Source organism: Eulemur rufifrons, chromosome 4, assembly GCF_041146395.1.
Source record: "Eulemur rufifrons isolate Redbay chromosome 4, OSU_ERuf_1, whole genome shotgun sequence".
In the NCBI taxonomy this organism is placed as follows: Eukaryota; Metazoa; Chordata; class Mammalia; order Primates; family Lemuridae; genus Eulemur; species Eulemur rufifrons.
In genome coordinates, this window is record NC_090986.1 from 8,311,683 (window position 1) to 8,334,447 (window position 22,765).

Genomic DNA, 22,765 nt, shown 5'->3' on the forward strand with positions numbered 1-22,765 from the left:
CTGTTCCCTCCAAGGTACAGTGGTGACTCTGTCACTTGCTAGATGTATCTTGGGGATGTCACTGCAGCCCTCTGAACCTTAGTTTGTTCCTTTAGAAATGGGGTGGCCAAAAGATGAATCTAATAACATTCTTGTGGGAACTAAACAGCGTAAGACATGTCAAGTGACTTCCTGTAGAAAGACTGCTGGGCCTGCTCCAGTTGTTTACTTTTATTATTTTTCTCTCTCCCCTTACTAGAGAATCTCTGTGCCTCATGCTTCAATGGCGCATGTCCCTCTATGTTCGAAAAAACACATAAAAGGCAAACCTATTTTTGCTTTCGTAAAGGAGGTTTGAAATTCCTTCTAGCTGGTCTTGATCCTCAACACAGACAGAACAGAGGTCCCTGGGTGCTGGGAGAGAGAATCAAGGCCCATGCAAATATCTGGAAAAGAGAACCAAAGCCCATGCAGATATCTGGGAAGGCTCTGGTTGGGGTTCATTCTTTAATCCTTGGACCTCAATATTATTTATGGAGTCAAACACTCACAGTAGACATATAAGAAGGTATGTCAACAGAATATGAGATGTGATGCCCTCAGGGCCTCTTATAGGTATGGATGCATCACTCAGGTTCTTCACTGAACTAACAAAAAAGTTTTAAAGTTCATGTTACCACAGATGACCCTGAATAGTATAAGCAGTGCAGCAAAAAGAACAAAGCTGGAGACATCACATTACTTGACTTTGAAATATACTACAAGCTATAGTAACAAAAAATATATAGTATTGGCATGAAAACAGACACAGGCCAAAGGAGCAGAATAGAGAGCCCAGAAATGAATCTATGCATTTAAAGATAACTAATTTTGGACAAAAGTACAAGAAAACATAATGGGGAAGGGACAGTTTCTTCAATAAATGATATTGAAAAAATTGGACGTCTACATGCAGAACAATGAAATGGGGCCCTCATCTCAGAGCATATATAAAAATTAACTCAAAATGCATTAACTACTTAAATGTAAGACCTGAAACTCTAAAATGACTACAAGAAAAAATAGGGTGATAGCTTCATGACATTCACACGGACAATGCTTTTTTGTGTTTAACCTCAAAATACTGGATAACAAAAGGAAAAAATATACAAATGAGATCATTTCAAACTAAAACATTTCTACACAGCAACAGATACAGTCAAAAGAATGATGAGGCTGGGTGCGGTGGCTCACGCCTGTAATCCTAGCACTCTGGGAGACCGAGGCGGGCAGATTGTTTGAGCTCAGGAGTTCAAGACCAGCCTGAGCAAGAAGTGAGACCCCGTCTCTACTAAAAAACAGAAAGAAACTAGCTGGACAACTAAAAAAAAAAAATATATATATATATATATATATATATATATGTAAAAAATTAGCTGGGCATGGTGGTGCATGCCTGTAGTCTCAGCTACTCGGGAGGCTGAGGCAGAAGCATTGCTTGAGCCCAGGAGTTTGAGGTTGCTGTGAGCTAGGCTGACGCCACGGCACTCTAGCCTGGGCAACAGAGTGAGACTCTGTCTAAAAAAAAAAAAAAAAAAAAAAGATAAAACAACGTAGAATTGGGAGAAAATATGCATAAATTACACACCTGACAAGGGATTAATATCCAAAATATATGGGAACTCAACTATAAAACAAAAATCCAATAACTACTTAAAAATGTGTAACAGACCTGTATAGACATTTCACAAATGAAAGAAGACATAAAAATGGCCAATAAACATAAGAAAAATTTGTCCACGTCAATGATCATCAGAGAAATATATATCTAAGCCATTATAACAACTCACTCTTGTTAGAATGACTATAATTAAAAATATGAAAGATAGTAGGTGTTGGAAAAAAGTGGAGAAAAGGGAACATTTGCATGCTGTTGGTCTAAATGTAAATCAGTACACACATTATAAAAAAAATTATAAAAAGTATGGAGATTACTCAAAAAATTAAAAAAAAAACCAGCATATAATACAGCAGTCATACTCTTGAGTATTTATTTAAAAAAAAATGAAATCAGTATGTTGAAGAGACATCTGCACTCCCACATTTATTGCGGGCACATGCACAATAACCAAGATATGGAATCTACCCAGGTATCTATTATTGGATTAATGGATAAAGAAAATGTGGTATATAAACACAATGGAATACTACTTAGCCATAAAAAATCCTGTACTTTTTTGTCACATGGATGAAACTGGAGATGTTAATTAAAATGAGCAACATACAGAAGTATAAACACCCCACAATTTCACTTGTATGTGGAATTCAAATAAGAGTTTATTTGAATAATTCTACTCTCTACTTCTTAATTGAAGTAGAGAGTAGAATGGTGTTACTTGAGGGTGGGGTTCATAGAAGGGAGGGGGATTTGGGGAGATATCTGTCAAAGGATAGATATCTACATTAGATAGGAGGAATAAGATCAACAGATCTACTGTAAAGACTGGTGATTACAATTAATGATATATTGTATCTTTGAAAAATGCTAAGACGATGTTAAGTGTTTTCACCACAAAAAAGGTAACTGTGAGGTAAAGCATTTGCTAATTAGCTAGAATTAAGCATTTGACAAATGTGTATGTTCTCTAAAATACCATGTTTCACATGATATATATTTTGTCAACTTAAAAAATAAACTAATTTTAAAAATATCACAGTAGGATAGCAATATTCCCAATACTGAGCCTGTGTCTTTGATATTAGCTTTGCTAAACTGCATAAAAAATGTAGATTTTGGGATGTTTTTGTCATTCCATTGTCAGTCATAAGCATAGGAACTCTGATATTTACCAGCATTTGTAGGAGCCAGCACAGAACATGGCAGGAGCCAATGAACTTTAGGGCTTTTACGTTAACCTCAGGTCACCTGAATTTCCTGGTGCTGATGGTGATGGTATGAAAGACACTAAAGTTCTAGGTGGTGATAATGGCTCCATTTCTGGCCACTCTGTGAATGTGAAAAATAATTTTGAATCAAAATCACTAAAGAAATGTTTCAATCCAAAGTCTCTAAGATTTTTCTAGAGAAAATGAACAAAGAGTTGGCTACACCTAGGTGACTAAGAATGAAAACAGTGGACTGTGAACTGCTCCCATTAAAATAAAGAAAGATATAATAAATATGAGTGAGAAGTTCCCCAAGATTGTAATATCAATCTGGAAAAGGAAGTTATTCCAAATTATAAGTCCGCATACATCATTCTATTATTGACCAACACTTAATATGCATACCCCAAAATAAAAGAAATCTGCATAGAAATAGATGTTGTGATATAGGTATTTCATAAAAAACTAAATTCAAAATTTATCCTTACCACTAACTCTCCTAAAGATTTTATTTCTAAGATGTGTTGAAAATTAAGCAATTTCCAAATTCTGATGTTTCTCTTTACATATTGTTTACCATATGTTAAGGCCCACTGTTATTAATGTTGTACTTAGTCTAACTTAATAATTTTCCACACTTTGTGTTAGGATCTAATAACATTTTCCTTTTACAAAAACAAACAATGCCAACTGATTTAACCCTCTGGTCCACAGACACTGCATCCTTCTTTCCTCAATTAAGTGATCAGAATGTTTCATATATACCCTATAAATGTTCTCAAACTCTCCAGATAAAAACAATGTTTCACCACATTACAAAAATCTAAACTACTCTTCAGAACCTAAAATATACTGGGTGAAAGGACATGGGGTGGGAAGAACAGTGAGAAAGCTGTTAGCCATAACATAGGAAAAAAAACAGAAGGGCTGAGATGCATGTGTAGCTGGAGATGAACATAAAGAGACAGGAAAGAACTGGAGATAATTAGGAAATAAAAGCAGCATTTCTTTTTCTTAATTCAGAAAGAGTCAATTGTGTAGCCTGCGAACAGGTGTCCTCTTTCCATACGAATAATCAGTGCCATCCCTACATGTGGCTATTTTCTATTTCTTACATTGAGCCGTTTTCTATTTCTAATATGGAGACACAAACTCACTCTAACAGGAATACTTACTGCTAATTATGGGGCATCTATTACACCCCTAGTGCTGTCTTGTATTTGTCTACTTCATATAAATATTAAGACAACCCATGACTTATGATGTCTCCCCAGTTTTACTTAAATGAATTAGCCCAATAAAGTCAACAAACTCAGTTATGTCAATTATAAAAAGTCAAAGTAGTATTAACTAAAGAAAAATTAGCTCAAATAGAATTCTTCAATTGAGACAAAAAAAAATGGAAAGAACAAATTAACACAGTTTAACTTAATACACTGTTGTGGAATCACATCTTCAAATTATTTTGTGAGCACCATTAAATTTAATAAAAGCCATTCTTATAGTCTCTGAGCAGGTCATATAAAGAATACTCCATATACATTGGAAGCAGTAAATTACGTACTAGGTCTAGCATGAGTAAGAGACAATAAACACCAGCAGATTTTCATGGAAAGATTTTTAACCAGGAGCCATAACACTTTAGAAAAATGAATTCAATACAAGGCCAAGAAAATACAGTCACTTACAAAATCTTCGAGCTTTCTACTTTGCTAGTAAATCGTCAGCATTCTTGAAATTACCTGTTTTGTTCCAATATATTAATTTTCTTCTCAAAACTGGTACACCTTAACATAAACACAATTACTTTCTGCATAATCCTCTTAAAACTTATGTTTATCTTTAGAGTGATATACTTCTATATTTCACTCCATGTAAATAAAAAATGAAAGTATGTATGTGTTTTGAAGGCCAGAGAGGTAACCTGTCCAAAGAAAAATGTAGAACAAAATCTCGTAAATGGTCATTCAGGATTCAGCAATATATGGCTTTTGATTATACTCCTATATAATCTTCATTATAACCATCATAATAACCCTTTATCTAAATAAATAACAAAAATATAACTTGTAGGAATATTTTTCAAATTACATGAAGTTTAAAGCCTATTGGAATAAAAGTCACTAAAGATGTTATTCCATTATGCTGCCAAATAATATGTTGTTACCATCTGTTACTTACATCCTTCAATAAGGTGGAATAGGTTAATGTTTGTGGTAGGATAACACTCCATTGTATGCACAACATTCTTAAGACATTAAATACAATTTAGTTTTATTAAAACAAATTACATTCATAATACAAAAAGCATTTCAAAATCTACAGCATTTTATTACCTTAATATGCAATTGGTAGAAAAATTTGCTTCTCAAATTCAAAATACTTCTAACTATAATGGAGAAGAATATTACTCTGACCACCTACCTTTGACATCATAACACTCTTATAAGTTAATACAAAGAGCCTCTCCAGTTAAATTTTCTTGATGCATCTTACATTTAAGTGTCCTTAATATTCCTTGGGAGAGTATATGAATGATGTCCATGTAATTTATAAAGACCTTTCATAGTTTTAATGCAGCAAAAATTAGCATGTGCTTTCACATGCTTTCACAAAAACTCCAGAAAAACACATGCTTTCACAAAAACTCCAGAAATGAAGGCATACCATCAAGTAAGTAACTTGAAAGTTGAGTTACATTAACATATAACTTTCAAAAAATATATAAAAATTTTAATGCAAAAAAGTATACTTTGAATGTAATTCTAACTCACCATAAAATCAATCTCCTGCTCCTTTTAAACATACATATACATAAACTATCTAACAATTTTGATATTGGATTTTTCTCTATAATAAACCCTCTGCTTTTGGACAAATATACATTTGCAGAGTTTCTCTCCTGTTTATATTCTCTAAACTTAAACTTTGAGCAACTGATGGAGGGTTTTGTTCCATTATAAATTCTACTGTGCACAATAAGATCTGTGACAAAATATTACAACTATAAAGAGTATTACTATGTCTTTAATTCTTTCTCAGTATAAATACTTTAGAGCACTCTAAGGCCTTTATTTTCCAAAAGATATTTTGACAGCTGTTACATTTATACCACTGTTACCCAACATGACTATCCGATGTCAAGTAATATGTGAGCACTTATTAAAGGCCTTCCCACTTTCTTTACATTTGTAGGATTTTTCACAGGTATGAATTCTCTCGTGTATAGTAAGGGAAAAGCACCAGGTAAATGCTTTCCCATATTCTTCACATTTGTATGATTTCTCTCAGATATAACTTATAGTTATAAATATTTGAGCATTGGTTACAGGCTTAGCCACATTCTTCACTTTAGTAAGATTTCTCTTCAGTATGCATTCTTTTAGTAGGGTATGAACATCACTTAAAGGCTTTGACACATTATTCACATTTGTAGGGTTTCTCTCCTGGATAAATTATCTTTTAATTAAAAAGTTCTGAGCAATATTTAAAGATTTTCCACATTCTTCACATTTGTAGGGTTTCTCTTGTATGAATTCTGTTATGTACAGAAAGGTGTGAGTACTGGTTAAAGGCTTTGCCACATTTTTCACATTGGTAAGGTTTTTCTCTGGTATGAATAATTCTCTTATGTAGACTAAGGTTTGAGCTGTGGTTAAAAGCTTTGCCACATTCTTCACATTTATAAGGTTTCTCTCCGGTATGAATTCTCTTATGGTTAGTAAGGTCTGAGCAACGGTAGAAGGCTTTGCCACACTGTTCACATCTGTAGGGTTTCTCTCCAGTATGAATTCTCTTATGAATAGTAAGGTCTGAGCAACGGTTGAAGGCTTTGCCACACTGTTCACAGCTGTACGGTTTCTCTCCAGTATGAATTCTCTTATGAATAGTAAGGTCTGAGCAACGGTTAAAGGCTTTACCACATTCTTCACATCTGTAGGGTTTCTCTCCGGTATGAATTCTCTTATGATTAGTAAGGTCTGAGCAACGGTTGAAGGCTTTGCCACATTCTTCACATTTGTAGGGTTTTTCTCCAGTATGAATGATTCTCTTATGTATAATAAGGCTTGAGCTGTGGTTAAAAGCTTTGCCACATTCTCCACATTTGTAGGGTTTCTCTCCAGTATGAACTCTCTTATGTTTAGTGAGGTCTGAGCATTGATTAAAGACTTTGCCACATTCTTCACATTTATAGGGTTTCTCTCCAGTATGAATTCTCTTATGTTTAGTAAGGACTGAGCAATGAATAAAAGCTTTGCCACATTCTTCACATTTGTAAGGTTTTTCACTGGTATGAACAATTCTCTTATGTAGACTAAGGTTTGAGCTGTGGTTAAAAGCTTTGCCACATTCTTCACATCTGTAGGGCTTTTCTCCAGTATGAATTCTTTTATGTATAATAAGGCTTGAGCTGCGGTTAAAAGCTTTGCCACATTCTTCACATTTGTAGGGTTTCTCTCCAGTATGAATTCTCTTATGAATAGTAAGGTCTGAACAACGGTTAAAGGCTTTGCCACATTGTTCACATTTGTAGTGTTTCTCTTCATTGTGAATTCTCTTATGTTTAGTAAGGTATGAACACTGGTTAAAAGCTTTGCCACACTGTTCACATTTGTAGGGTTTCTCTCCAGTATGAATTCCCTTATGTGCAGTAAGTTGTGAGCACCAGTAAAAGGCTTTGTCACATTCTTCGCATTTGTAGGGTTTATCTCCAGAATGAATTTTTTTATATACAGAAGGATATGAGTAGTGGCTAAAGGCATTGCCACATTCTTTACATTCATAGGATTTTTCTCTGGAATGAATTCTCTTATGTATACTAAGGTCTGAGCTGTGGCTAAAATCTTTGCCATAATCTTTACATTTACACCATTTCTCACCAGTGTAAATTATCTTATGATTAGAAAGGCTTGAGCAAGATTTAAAGATTTTGTCACATTCATTACTTTTGTAAGGTTTCTCTCCATTATGAATTCTCTTATGTTCAGTAATGTGTGAGCATTGGTTAAAGGCTTCCCCACATTCTTTACATTTAAAAGATTTTTCTACGGTATGTCTCATCTTATGTCTATTTAGATTTGACAAGTTTTTGAAGACTTTCAAACATTCATTACATTGAAATATTTTGCTGTGGGTAGTTGTTGAACATTGTTTAAGTCCATTATAACATTCTTTCTGCTTCTTATGCTCACCCACCTTTTCCCAGTCTTTCAATAGGTTTAAATTCTCAAAGCCACAGCTTCCATATCTTCTCAGTATCACTTTTTGAAATGAAACATTTATCCCCTGCTCTGGCAAATGGTCTTGGGTGGAATGAGAAGACACGGCTGAAAGAAATTTTAAGAAATACCAAATTATCCCACTGATTTCTTTTTTTCAGAATCCGATGAATATACATTACAAATTTAGTATGTGAAGTAATACCAAGCACACTAGCAAAATGGCATAATAAAATATACAGGCTTTAATTATCTTTTAGATAAATAAATTTAACAAAACTATACTGACCAGATTGATTTGTGGGAATTCTAAAAACCAGGTAAGAGTCTGCAGCATGCCAGTTGAGCACAATGCCAAGAGCCACATAGAAAAGGAAGAGAAGTTTGTTATGTTTACCCACCACGGCCTTTCCCGTTTAACACAGCATGGTGCACATAGAAGTAAACTCACAACTCCCAGCTTCTCCCTCAAAAAAGAAAGAAAATAGTAACACCTGCGTCCATCCTTCTGGGTTTGGGGGCCCTTATAAAGATTGGTTTCTATTTACCATAACACAGAGTGCTAAAAGGAATGATACTATAATTTAAAACACAGAATGGGTGTACTGAAACCAAAGGTAAAAGCTTCTTATGACAGTAGAGGGACTTCAGTGCCACAAACAAGAGAACAGGTGTAGCAAATGATGACTGGCTCTTAAGAAAAAATGTGCGAATATTGTTTTAACAAGAAAATAAACACAAAATTTTACAGAATAAACATGCTCAGGACAGATTTGAGGCTCCCTAAATCTCTAGTACAGTTAATGGGGGTCAGGGTCCCCTAGGACAAAGCCACTTTACAAAGTTTGTGACAGGTCGCTTTTTTTAAATCCACAAATCTCAACCAAAGATTAAAATATATACACACTATCAAGGTGACACAGTCTAGTCAAAGAAACAAAATAAATTATCAGAAATCAGCCATAAAGGAATGGAGAGGTATTATCTGAAAATATTAAAAATATCCATCTGAATGATGCTGAACAAATAGATGCAAACAATACAGACAATTAAATAAAATCAAGGAAATATCTACAACAAAGAAAAGGATAGAAAGAAACATTCTGAAGCTGAAGAATACAGTAAGAAATGACAGATATTCTCAAATATAAGAAAAAAGACAAAAAACTTTAAGAAGCTCAAGAAACTTCAGGTAGGATAAACACAAAGAGACTTGTAACAGGACAGATTTATAAACAAAGTTGTGAAAGTCACACATGAGAATATTGAAAGCAGTAAGAGAAAAGTGATGTGTCATCTATAAGCATGCGCCTATGAAATTACTAGTGGATTTATCAACAGACAGCTTGAATGGCAGAAAAGAGTTCAGTAATACAGTCAGTATGGTAGAAAATCAAAAGTTTCAAGCAGAAATACTATATCCAGCAAAACTGCCCTTCTCAATGAAGAAAAAATAAAGACTTACCAAGATAACTAGATGCTGAAAAAGTTTATCACCACTAGACCTGACCCACAAGAAATGTCAAAGGAAGCCCCTTTCATAGAAAAGAGAAAGATGCTAGAAAACTCCACAAAATCTTATGAAAATAAATAAATCCTTGGGAAAGATATGTAAGTACACCCAAGTGAATTTCTGTAGGATTAAAATGATGGTGCAGAAAATATTTTGAATCATGCTCTAAAATTTGAAGACAAAAACAAAAAAATAATACTGAACCTCTGTTAATGAGTATACAATATAAGATATAATTAGTGATGTCAATAACAAAGTTGAGGGCAGATGTAATTAAGGAAGAATTTTTATATACAACTAAAGTAAAGTTGTTACCAGTTTAAAATATATTGTTGTAGCAGGGCAAAAAATGGCAAACTAGAGGCAGCCTGCCAGCTTGCTGCTACCAATGAAAGAAGTGAAAGGTCTAGGCAGCTGCCTACACATGGATGGCTCACCCAGGAAGTATCATAGTGAATTCAGAGAGAAGCAACATGGGATATTGAGTGTGGAAAAAAAGGTGATGGGATAATACATATACAAAGATTAGAGAACACGAGGAGAAAAATAGGAGAATAGAGTGTGGGATCACTGTGCTCGCCTTGCTGGTGCAGTGCGGACTGAACTGCCAGATGATACCCACCACCCCCACAGACCTCCTACCTGCTCAGACAGGGACATGCCTGGAGTCTGTACAGAGCCCTTGCACTAGACAACAGACACTGTGGAGATCAGGCAAGAGCTAAGGAAATCCTGAACTCTTGGGTGCACCATGCTGGGGCTACACTGGGCTAGGGAGACACTGCACTGACTTGTGGCTTTCCTAAGCCAGACCCTGGAAATTATTGCCAGGCACTTTACCTTAGAGCACAACAGGACCAGGGCACAGGAATTGACTGTAGAGTAGCACATACTGATCTGAGAGGTTCTGAGTGACTAGTTTCTGCAGGTTCTGGGTGGGGTGTGCAGAATTGAGACCTCTGCATGTCTTACATGGCATCTGTGGGGCTCTTGGGCCTAAGAAGCAGCCTGCAGTCTGCTTAGCCCTGAACCTGTACTCCAGGCCCCAACCACCTCCTGCCTGCCTGGCTCTGACCCTGCCCTCTAGGTTGGGTCATCTTGTCATCTGCATGGCCCCTGGCTTGCAGCCCCTGGTCAAAGGCTTATTTTCTGTCTCCACACCAGTCTCAGCTTGAAGGCTCTCATGCCAGGGTGCAACAGGTTCCACCATGAGAGGCCTCAGGTGACCATTTCAGCAGGTCCTTTGTGGGGTGAGGAGAGCTGTGACCCCTGTATGTCTGACCTGGCCTCTGTGGGACCTTAATGCCTAAGAAGCAGACTGCAGCCTGCTCCACTGTGAACCTGCCCTCCAGGCCCCAGCCACCTCCTTCCTCCCTGGCCCTGACCCTGCCCTCCAGGTCAACTCAGTGCACCATCTACATGACCCCTGGCTTGGATCCCCTGATCAGAGGCTTTGCTTCTAGCTCCACCACGGTCCCTGCTTGGAGGCTCTAATGCCAGGGCAGAGTAGGCTCCAACCTGAGAGGTTCTGGCTGGCTGCTTCAGCAGGCTCTGAGCAGAGTGTGAAAAGCTCTGTGGTCCCTTGGCCACTGGATCCAATCTCAGCCTGCCTGACTTGGCATTCATGGGCCCCCAGAGCCTATGGAGCAGCATGCTGCTGCTTGTTTGGCCAAGACTCTACCCTTCTGCCCCAACTGCCTTGAGCCTGCATGGTCCTGACTCTGTTCCTCCAGGATAGATCAACCTGCCATTTGCACAGCCCCACTTTTAGGAAAAAGGCCTTGTGCAGAGCTTCTGTTCACAGCTCCTTCCTACTCATAGCTTGAAGGCTCTCACGCTGCAGCCTGAGGCTGCCCTTTAACCTCCAGAAATCTCACAAAGCCCAAGACACCATTCCAAAGTTTCCAGCACTGCATTTATACCCCAAAACCCTATCCCAGAGCCTTCACCACAAAACCAGAGCTGGAAGAGATACTCCAAAGTCCAACGCCTGATCAGGGACCCCCCCCCCCCCCAGCCTAAAGCTGTCATCACACTGTGGCCTGCTTTGAGCAATTTCCCACAACCCAGGAACCCACAACAACCTTATCCAGTTGCTCCAGTTACCTCTGTGGTGAGACCCTGGGTAGAGCAATCCCCACAACACCAGCCTCTGTGGAGAGTGTCTCATCCAGCACCCAGCTCAAACATCCTAAAACTATCTGGAGAGGTCACAGCAAGCAATAGAAGTCCTGAAAACCCATTACCCTGCTACTCAGAAAAAAGGGTTCAGATGAGAAGCAACCAGCAAAAGAACCCAGGCAACATGAAAACTCAAATCAGATCAACATCCCCAAGAGATTACAGTGGAGTTATAGCAGTGAACTCCAACTACAAGGAGATTGCCGAAATGACAGAAAAGGAATCCAGAATATGGATGGCAGGCTGGGCGTGGTGGCTCATGCCTGTAATCCTAGCACTCTGGGAGGCCAAAGTGGGAGGATTGCTTGAGGTCAGGAGTTCAAGACCAGCCTGAGCAAGAGCGAGACCCTGTCTCTACTAAAAAGAGAAAAAAAATTAGCCAGTCAACTAAAAATAGAAACAAAAAAAATTAGCTGGGCGTGGTGGCTTGCACCTGTAGTCCCAGCTACTGGGGGAGGCTGAGGCGGGAAGATCACTTGAGCCCAGGAGTTTGAGGTTGCTGTGAGCTAGGCTGATGCTACGGCACTCACTCTGGCCCAGGCAACAAAGCGAGACTCTGTCTCAAAAAAAAAAAAAAAAAAAGAATATGGACGGCAAATAAGATGAATGGAATTGAAGAGAAAACTGAAAACCAACAAAAAGCCGCCCAAAAAATATTTCAGAAAATTAATGAAAAAGTCACCAAAGAGGCTGACAGACTTAGGAAGGATATAATAAAACTTAAAGAAATGAAAGGATTTCAGGGATTTTCAAACTGCAGCAGAAAATTTCAGCAACAGATTAAACCAAGGAGAAGAAAAAAATCTCAGAGCTTGAAGACAAGGCTTTGGAACTAAACCAATCATTTAAAGAGGCAAAGAAGAAAAGAACAAGGCAGAACAATCACTTAGAGAGACATGGGACTACGTGAAGCAAACAAACAAACAAATTATAGATTTCACTGAAGGAGAAGAAAGTGCTAAAAGCATAGAAAATCTACTTGAGGGAATTATTGTGGAAAAATTCCCCAGGATTGCCAGAGATCCAGACATCCAGATACAAGACATCCATTGAACACTGGAAAGATTCATATCTCCAAGACACACAGTAGTCAACCTGGCCAAAGTCAAAGTGAAAGAAAAAAGTCTATAAGCAGCTAGATGTAAGCAACAACTGACCTACAAGGAAAAACCCATCAGGATAACAACAGACTTCTCAGCAGTAACCTTACAAGCCAGAAAGGAGTGGACCCCCATCTTCAATCTTCTTAAACAAAACAACTGCCAGCCTAGAATTCTGTATCCTGTGAAACTAAGGTTGATATTTGATGGAGAAATTAACTCTTTTCTAGACAACCAAACACTGAGAGAATCTGCCAAGTCCAGACTTGCCCTGCAAGAAGTACATAGACCTATAATACACATAGATCAGAAAAATAGATACCCACCAGTGTAAAAACCCCCAAAAGCTAAAGGTCAGAGCCTAGTCACCACAATGGTTCAAGAGGTAAAACAGAGCAATAAAGTTCTACTTAACAGGATGAACAGAAATCCACTCTACTTACCAATTCCTTCAATAAACGTGAATGGCTTGAACTCTCCACTCAAGAGACATAGGCTGGCTGAGAAGATAACAACATATGAGCCAAGTATCTGCTGTCTCCAGGAAACAACACATCTAACCCACAAGGATTTATTCAGACTCAAGGTGAGGGAATGGAAAACAATATTCCAGGCAAATGGAAACCAAAATAAAGCTGACAGTTCTTATGTCACATAACATAGTCTTACAATCAATGAAAGTAATGAAAGACAAAGATGATCATTATATAATGGTAAAGGGAACAATTGAACAAGAAGACAGAACAGTTTTAAGTATTTACACACCTAACACAGGAGGGCCCAGATTCATAAAGAAAATTTTACTTGGCCGGGCGCGGTGGCTCGCGCCTGTAATCCTAGCACTCTGGGAGGCCGAGGTGGGCGGATCGTTTGAGCTCAGGAGTTCGAGACCAGCCTGAGCAAGAGCAAGACCCCATCTCTACTAAAAATAGAAAGAAATTATATGGACAGCTAAAAAATATATATAGAAAAAATTAGCCGGGCATGGTGGTGCATGCCTGTAGTCCCAGCTACTCGGGAGGCTGAGACAGGAGGATCGCTTGAGCTCAGGAGTTTGAGGTTGCTGTGAGCTAGGCTGACGCCACGGCACTCACTCTAGCCTGGGCAACAGAGTGAGACTCTGTCTCAAAAAAAAAAAAAAAAAGAAAATTTTACTTGATCTAAACAAAATAATAAATAACAGCACTGTAATAGCCGGGATTTCAACACCCTTGTGACAGAACAGGACAGATCTTCCAAACAGAAAATAAACAAAGAAACAATTGACTTAAACAGAACTCTATAACAAATGGGCCTGACTGACATTTACAGAACATTCTACCCAAAACCACTGACTATAGATTTTGCTCATCAGCTCATGGAATAGTGCTGGAAGTCCTAGCCAGAGCAATCAGACAAGAGAAGGAAATCAAAGGTATCCAAAGGAGGGCAGAGGAGGTCAAGTTATTACTCTTTGCTGATGATATAATCTTATATCTAGAAAACCCCAAAGATTCTGCCATGAGAATACTGGAACTGATAAATAAATTCAGAAAGTCTCAGTTACAAAATCAATGTACACAAATCAGTAGCATTCACATACACCACCAACAGTCAAGCTGAGAACCAAATCAAAGACTCACTATCTTTCACAACAGCAACAAAGAAAATAAATTACCTATGAATATATTTAACTAAGGAAGTGAAAGACCTCTACAGGTAGAACTATGAAACAGTGAGGAAGAAAATAGTAGAGGACATAAAGAGATGGAAAAATCATACCATGCTCATGAGTCGGCAGAATCAGTATTGTTAAAATGTCTATACTACCCAAAGTGACCTACAGATTCAATGAAATCCCTATTAAAATACAAACATCAGTTTTTGCATTTCCAGAAAAAAAATAAGTCTATGCTTCATATGGAACCACAGAAAACCCTGCATAGCCAAAGCAACCTTAAGGAAAACAAACATGTAAGGAGGCATCAATTTATCAGACTTCAAGCTATTCTACAAGGCTGCAGTAACCAAAACAGCATGGTACTGGCACAAGAAGAGAGACATAGACTAACAGAGAACCCAGATATAGAACCATCCACATATTGCCATCTGTTCTTTGACGAAGCAGACAATAACATTAAATAGGGAGAAGAATTTATATTCAATAAACGGTGCTGAGAAAATTGGATAGCCACATGTTAAAGACTGAAACAGGATCCACACCTCTCACAAAAATCAACTCGTGATGGATAATAGACTTAAACCTAAGGCATGAAACCATAAGAAATCTAGAAGAAAATTTTGGAAGAACTCTTATAGACATCAGCCTAGGCAAAGAATTTATGACAAAGACTCCAAAAGCAATCACAGCAACAACAAAAATAAATAAATGGGACCTGATCAAATTAAAAAGCTTCTGTACAGCCAAGGAAACTATCTCAAGAGTAAACAGACAACCTACAGAATGAAAGAAAATATTTGCACGCAACACATCCAATAAAGGGCTGATAACTAGAATCTATAAAGAACTCAGAAAAATCAGCACGAAAAAAATCAATTCCATTAAAAAGTGGGCAAAGGATATGAACAGAAACTTTTCAAAAGAAGACAAACTAATGGCCAAGAAACATATGAAAAAATGCTCAACCTCTCTAATCATCAGGGAAATGGAAATCAAAACCACAATGAGCTATCACTTAACTCCAGTGAGAATGGCCTTTATCAAAAAGTCCCAAAACAACAAATGTTGGCATGGATGGGGAGAGATAGGAACACTCATACACTGCTGGTGGCACCGCAAACTAGTATAACCTCTATAGAATGTAGTATGTAGAGACCTCAAAGAACTAAAAGTAGAACTAGCATTTGATTCAGCAATTCCACTACTGGGTATCTACCCAGAGAAAAAAGACATTCCATAAAAAATGACAACTGCACTCGAATGTTTATTACAGCACAATTCACAGTTGCAAAGATGTGGAAACAACTCAAGTGCCCATCAATACATGAGTGGATTAATAAAAGGTGGTATATATATACCATGGAGTACTACTCAAGCATAAAAGAAATGGTGAACTAATACCTTTTGTATTTTTGTTGGATGGAGCTTGAGCCCTTTTTTTTTTAAGTGAAGTATCGCAAGAATGGAAAAACAAGCACCACCTGTACTCACCATTAAATCCATACTAACTGATCAACACTGATGTGCACATATGGAAATAACATCCATTGGGGATCAGGCAGGCGAGAGGGGAGAGAGGATGAGTAAATTCATACCTTATGCGTTTGGTGCACACTGTCTGGGGGATGGGCATGTTTGTATCTTTGGCACGGGTGGTACAAAGGCAATTTGTGTGATCATAGCATTTGTACCCCTGTAATATTCTGAAATAATAAAATAAAATAAAACCTATTGTTTTAACTGTAAGAAGTTTTCTGTAATTGCCATGGTAACCAAATGAAAACACCTATAGAGTTACACTCAAATAATATGAAAGGATTCAAAGCATGTAACTACAAAGATCAATGAGACATAAAGGGAGACAAAAAGAGAGGAAAAGAGGTACATGGCAATAGAAAGTCCTTCCCTTTCAGAAAATTATGTAATTATTCAGGGACTAAACTTCACAATCAAATATTATAAAGACAGAAATTTAAGAAAATAAAAAAACAATATCCTACTATATACTCTCTACAAGAGACTCATCTTAGATCAAAGAATAAAAATGGACTAAAAGTGACAGAACAAAAAAAAATATTACATGCAAATATTGAGGTCACAGGCACAATATATTTTGAAGCAAAACTTGTCCTATTTTATAAAATATACTTTAAGTCAGAACTGTCACAAAAGACACAGAGGGATATTAAATAATAATAAAAGGGTTCATTTACTCAGAAACTATGATTATTTTTATATTTTCACATATATAAATTATATATGCATATGTGTGTACAGGGTGTGTGTGTGTGCGTGTGTTGTATGTAAAATCAGGATTGACAAATACAAAGCGAACATTGACAGAATTGAAACAAGAAATACACAGCAATATAATAATGGTAGTATACTTCAATACCTTTTGGTAATGAATAATGATGAAAGATATAACATTAATAAGGGAATCAACAACTTGAAAGCATTATAAAACAATTATACCTATTAGTCATAGAGAAAATACTCCACACAATAGCAGAATATACAATCTTCTCAATAGCTCATAAAACATTCTCCCAGATAGAACACCTGTTATCCCAGAAAACAATCCTTTACAAATTTTTAAAATTTAAAATTGTACAAACTATTATTTATAACAAAAATGCAACGAAACTAGAAATTACAGAAGAAAAATCAGAAAACCCACAAATAAGTAGAAATTACACACTCTTGAGCATGGTCTTGTTCAAGGGTTGGAAGACTTACTATTGTGAAAGATGTCCATACTGACCAAAATGATCTACAAATTCAAAGCAATCTCTTTAAAATTATCAATGTCATATCATGCAAAAAAAGAAAAAGCAATTCAAAAATTATTATATAGAATGCCAAAGTACCATGAAGAGCCTAACAGTCTTGAAAAAAGAAACAATGTTGGAGGCATTACAATTTCTGATCTCAAGAAATGTTACAAGGTACACTAATCAAAGCAGTTTGCTACTGGCATAAACGCAGACAACTAGACAAATTAGACAAAATGTAGGACAGACATAAATCCCTTGCATATATGGTAAAACAGAGTTATTTGCACATCCACACTTATTTCAGCATCATTCACAAAAACCATAGGTGAAAAGAACCCAAACTTGCCTCACAAAATGAAGAGATAAATATAATTTGGGATATAAAATAATGGAGGAGTATTACTCAGCTTTTAAAAGGCAGGAAATCTTCTAACATCCACAATAAAGATAAATCTTGACATTATAATAAATAAGTCAGTCCCCCCCCCAAAAACATACTTCATGAATCCGCTTATATAAAATATTTAAAGTAGTTACATTTTCAGTAACAAGAGAAAAACAGAATAGGGTTTGTAAAGGACCAGACAATAAGGAAAAGAGGCACTTTTTTCATGTATATTGAGTTTTAGCTTTGCAAGGTAAAAACATCATAGAGATATACACTGCATAACAATGTTAATATACTTAACATGGCTAAACTATAATTAAAATATTTAACATTGTAAATTTCACGTTTTTTACAATAAACAATACCAAAAATAGAGTTTTGAAGCTTTTCAAAATTTATCTTCAAATCACACAAATGTTTCACACAAAGATAATATGTATTCCCCAATAAGTACATGTTGAAATTAAGACAATTTCATGACTATTTACCTAGACAAGATAAAATAACCATTGACCACCAATCAAAAAAAAAAGGTACTATACATAAAACAAAATAGGACTAATATTTATACAGGCAAGCAAACACAAAGAAAATTATATTGGCAATAGATAAGAGGCTGATTTATTTGCTTTACACTGTCTTAAGGTATACAGAGTTTAATACTGTCATGTAAAACTATATTATATAGGTAAAACTAAAAACTTAGTTAACTGACGTGAGATGGCCTACTTCAAAAAATGAAGCAGAGGCTAGGTGCAGTGGCTCAGACCTGTAATCCTTGCACTCTGGGAAGCTGAGGTGGGAGCATTGCTTGAGGTCAGGAGTTCGAGAATAGCCTGAGCAAGAGTGAGACCGTGTCTACTAACAATAAAAAAAATTAGCTGGGCAACTGAAAAATAGAAAATATTAGCCAGGCATGGTGACACGTGCCTGTAATCCCAGCTACTTGGGAGGCTGAGGCAGGAGGATCACTTGAGCCCAGGAGTTTGAGGTTCCTGTGAGACAGGCTGACACCACAGTACTCTAGCCTAGGCGACAGAGTGAGACTCTGTCTCAAAAAAAAGAAATAAATAAATAAAGCAGAACTATAAAATTACACAAAAGAATTAAAAGAAACTTTAACCCACAGAATTCTGAATAAACATAGTGTATTACTGAAAAAGAATTCTAGATAACTATAATTTTCAAAGATGACTGGGCATCTCTGAAGAGCACAGATTTTCAATCATTAGCACGTAGGGCAATAATATTTTGCAAAAACACATCATAATCATAAAAAGCTTTGACAAGAAAATATTAAATGTTAGGCATTTAAATGATACTAGCAAAACTTCTTTTTCACATTATTAATATATTGGTGCTCTTCTTACACAAAAGAGAAAGGGCGCAATCCAGTTTTCAGAAACAAAGTCTTACATTTCTAAATATTGGAACAACATGGGTATTGTAAAATATGCTATGAAAGTGATATATAAAATGAACAATTAGGAATAAATTTTATTATCATTCAGATAAAGGCTGATTCTAGTGGATGGAAATGTTAATAACTATTTGTATGCAGTAAACTGAAACATACAAACCAATCATTTTAATAAATGGGGTGCATACTAATTATCTAATTCAGTTTTATAAAACATATAAAATCAAACATGTTATTTCAGAACTTTTGAAAGTTCTCTGTTAAGACATGATCAGTATAAATGATATAATTTGTCACAATAACAAAATGGGGGATGTAAAGAGGCCTGTTTTTTTAATTTAACTGAAGTTAATTTGTTTTGAGACCAAACTGTAGTGGTATAACTTTAAGATATCTTTTTATGCTCTATTTCTAAAGGTGTTCAGAAAGAAAATATCTACAGGAGTTATTAAAAAAATGAAAGAAGAATCAAAGTAAGTAATTACAAAATCAGTAAATTAAAAATGAGAAGCCCCAGGTCATTCATTCATTCAAAAAAAAAAAATATGAAGGCAGCCCATCTCTACTAAAAATATAAAGAAATTAGCCAGGCAACTAAAAATAGAAAAAATTAGACGTGATGGCACATGCCTGGAGTCCAAGCTACTCGGGAGGCTGAGGCAGGAGGATCGCTTGAGTCCAGGAGTTTGAGGTTGCTGTGAGCTAGGCTGATACCATGGCCCTCTAGCCCAGGCAACAGAGTGAGACTCTGTCTCAGGAAAAAAAAAAAAAAAAAGAGAAAGAGACAATATACTTCCTGATTTCAAAATATCAAAGCTACAAACATAAAAGCAATGCGGTACTGACACAAAGACCGATAAAGGGATTCAGGAAAATAATAAAGAACCCAGAAATATATCCTTCTCTGTATGATCAAATGATCACCCACAAGGTGGCCATAACCACACAATGGGGAAAGCAGAGTATCTACAACAGGAAATGTAAAAATTGGATATCTACATAAAAAACAAAAATTGAAGTTGGACCAATTCCTTGCACCACATACAATTTTTTAAAATATTTCAAATGGATTAAATACATACAAGAAATATCACAAATAAAACTCTTAGAATAATATATAGAAAAAAAAGATCATGACATTAGCACTTTCAGTGTTTTCTTGGATATGACATCAAATGCTAAATCAGCAAAGAACAGTGAAACTACATCAAATTTCAGAATTTCTGTACATCAAAGGAAGCATTTAGTGGAGTGAACATACCACCTAAAAAAGCGGTAAAAATATTTTTAACTCATATATACAACAGGAGTTAATAGTCAGAATAAATAAATTCAACAATAAAAACTTAATAAATTGATTAAAAAATGGGCAATGGATTGAACTAATATTTTTTCAAAGATGATATACAAATGGCAAACAAGCATTTGAAAGCATACTCAAAATTACTAATTTTTAGAAAAATGCAAAGCTAAATCACAACGAAACATCACCTCACATTCAAAATGGACAATATTAAAAAAAAGTTTGTCGAAGATGTAGAGAAATTGGAACCCATTTGAAATATTGGTGGGGGAAAATGATGCAGACACTATAAAAAATATATAAGGGTTCAAAAAATTAAAAATAACAATTAGTGTATGATCCAGCAATCCGACTTCTGGGTATCCATCCAAAGTATGCAATGCAGAACCTGGAAGAGATCTGTGTGCACTCATGTTCATTGCAGCATTATTCACAAAGCAGGAGGTATAAGCATACCAGATGCCCCCCAACTGATGAACACATTAAAAAATATGATATCGGCCGGGCGCGGTGGCTCACGCCTGTAATCCTAGCACTCTGGGAGGCCGAGGCGGGTGGATCGCTCGAGGTCGGGAGTTCGAGACCAGCCTGAGCAAGAGTGAGACCCCGTCTCTACTAAAAATAGAAACAAATTATCTGGCCAACTAAAAATATAAAAAAAAAAAAAAATTAGCCGGGCATGGTGGCGCATGCCTGTAGTCCCAGCTACTCGGGAGGCTGAGGCAGTAGGATCGCTTAAGCCCAGGAGTTTGAGGTTGCTGTGAGCGAGGCTGACACCACGGCACTCACTCTAGCCAGGGCAACAAAGTGACACTCTGTCTCAAAAAAAAAAAAAAAAAAAAAATATGATATATACAGACAATGGACTATTATTCAGCCTTAAATAAGAAAATCTTAGGCCAGGTATAGTGGCTTGTGCCTATAATTGTAGCACTTTGGGAGGCCAAGACAGAATTGCTTGAGGCCAGGATTTCAAGACCATCATGAACAATACAGCAAGACCCTGTCTCAAAAAAAAAAAAAAAAAAAAAAAAAAAAATTTAGAACAATTAGCTAGGCATAGTGGTGTGTACTGTAGTCCCAGCTATTCAGGAGGCTGAAGCTGGAGGACCACTTGAGCTCAGGTGTTTGAGATTGTAGTGAGCTATGATGACACCACTGCACTCTATTTCAGGCAGTAGAGTGAGAACCTGTCTCCTGTCTCAAAAAAAAAAAAAAAGAAAGAAAGAAAGAAAAGAAAAAGGAAAATCTTGCCACATTCTATGATAAAGAGAAACATTGAGACTATTATGCTAACTGAAATAAATGGTAGATAGTGTATGATTACACTTAATATGATGTATCTTAAGTAGTCAAATTCCTAGAAACAAAAAATAAAATGTAGTTTGTCAAAGGCTGGAGAGAGGGTAAAATGAACAGTTGTTAATTAATAGGTATTGAGTTTTGGTTTTGCAAGATATAAAAGTTCTAGAGGTCTTGTACATAATAATATAAATATACTTACTACTGAAATGTACACTTAAAAAAATTTAAGATGGTAAATTTTATATTATGTGTTTTCACAATGAAATTATTTTAAAAGAGTAACTAAAAGAGTTATAAAGCTTTTCAAAAATTACCTGCAAATCACAGAAGTGTTTCCCTCTCACAAAGATAATACAGATGCATCAATAAATACATGGTAAATTTAAGACTATTTCCATGACTACTCACCTAGACAGGACAAAATAATAATTGAAAATGACCTCGAAAAAGAAATATACAAGATAAACCATAAACAAACTTAGGGTAATATTTACAGAGACAAACACACAGACATATATACAATTTTTAATATACATACAGATGATTCATATTTTAATTAAATCACACATGGACTCCAAGTGTATAGAGAGTTGCAATTCTATTCAAAATTATAATACACAGGTGAAACCAAACACAAACTGATGTCAAGGAACATACTTTAAAGAAGAAACACAGGAATATGAAATTGCAAGACAAGAATAAGAGAAATGTTTAGACATAAAATCCTGTACGCAACATTGCTGTACCATTAAATTTTTTTCTAGATAATGACAATGTTCAACTGCGACTGAACCCATGGAGAGCAGGTATGTTGAATCATTAGTATGCAGTGTATGGCAGTAAAATTTCAGAGAAAATATACTACAATCATTAATATCATAAAAGGCTCTAATCAAAATATTTTAATAAGCATTTAAAAACCACGAAAAAAACTGTTATTATATCATTAATATTAGCATAATATTTATTGATGCTATTCTTACAAAAACTGAAAAGGCAATAGTTCAGCCTTTGGAAGCAAAAAAAGCTTATATTTCAAAATATAGTAAAAATAT

At 36.1% G+C, this 22,765-nt stretch overlaps 1 pseudogene; it reads right to left on the bottom strand.

Annotated features, from left to right (window-relative positions):
* Positions 1 to 6,857: 6,857 nt before the first annotated feature.
* On the bottom strand, positions 6,858 to 7,905 carry LOC138382410 (zinc finger protein 431-like; annotated as a pseudogene).
* Positions 7,906 to 22,765: the final 14,860 nt, after the last annotated feature.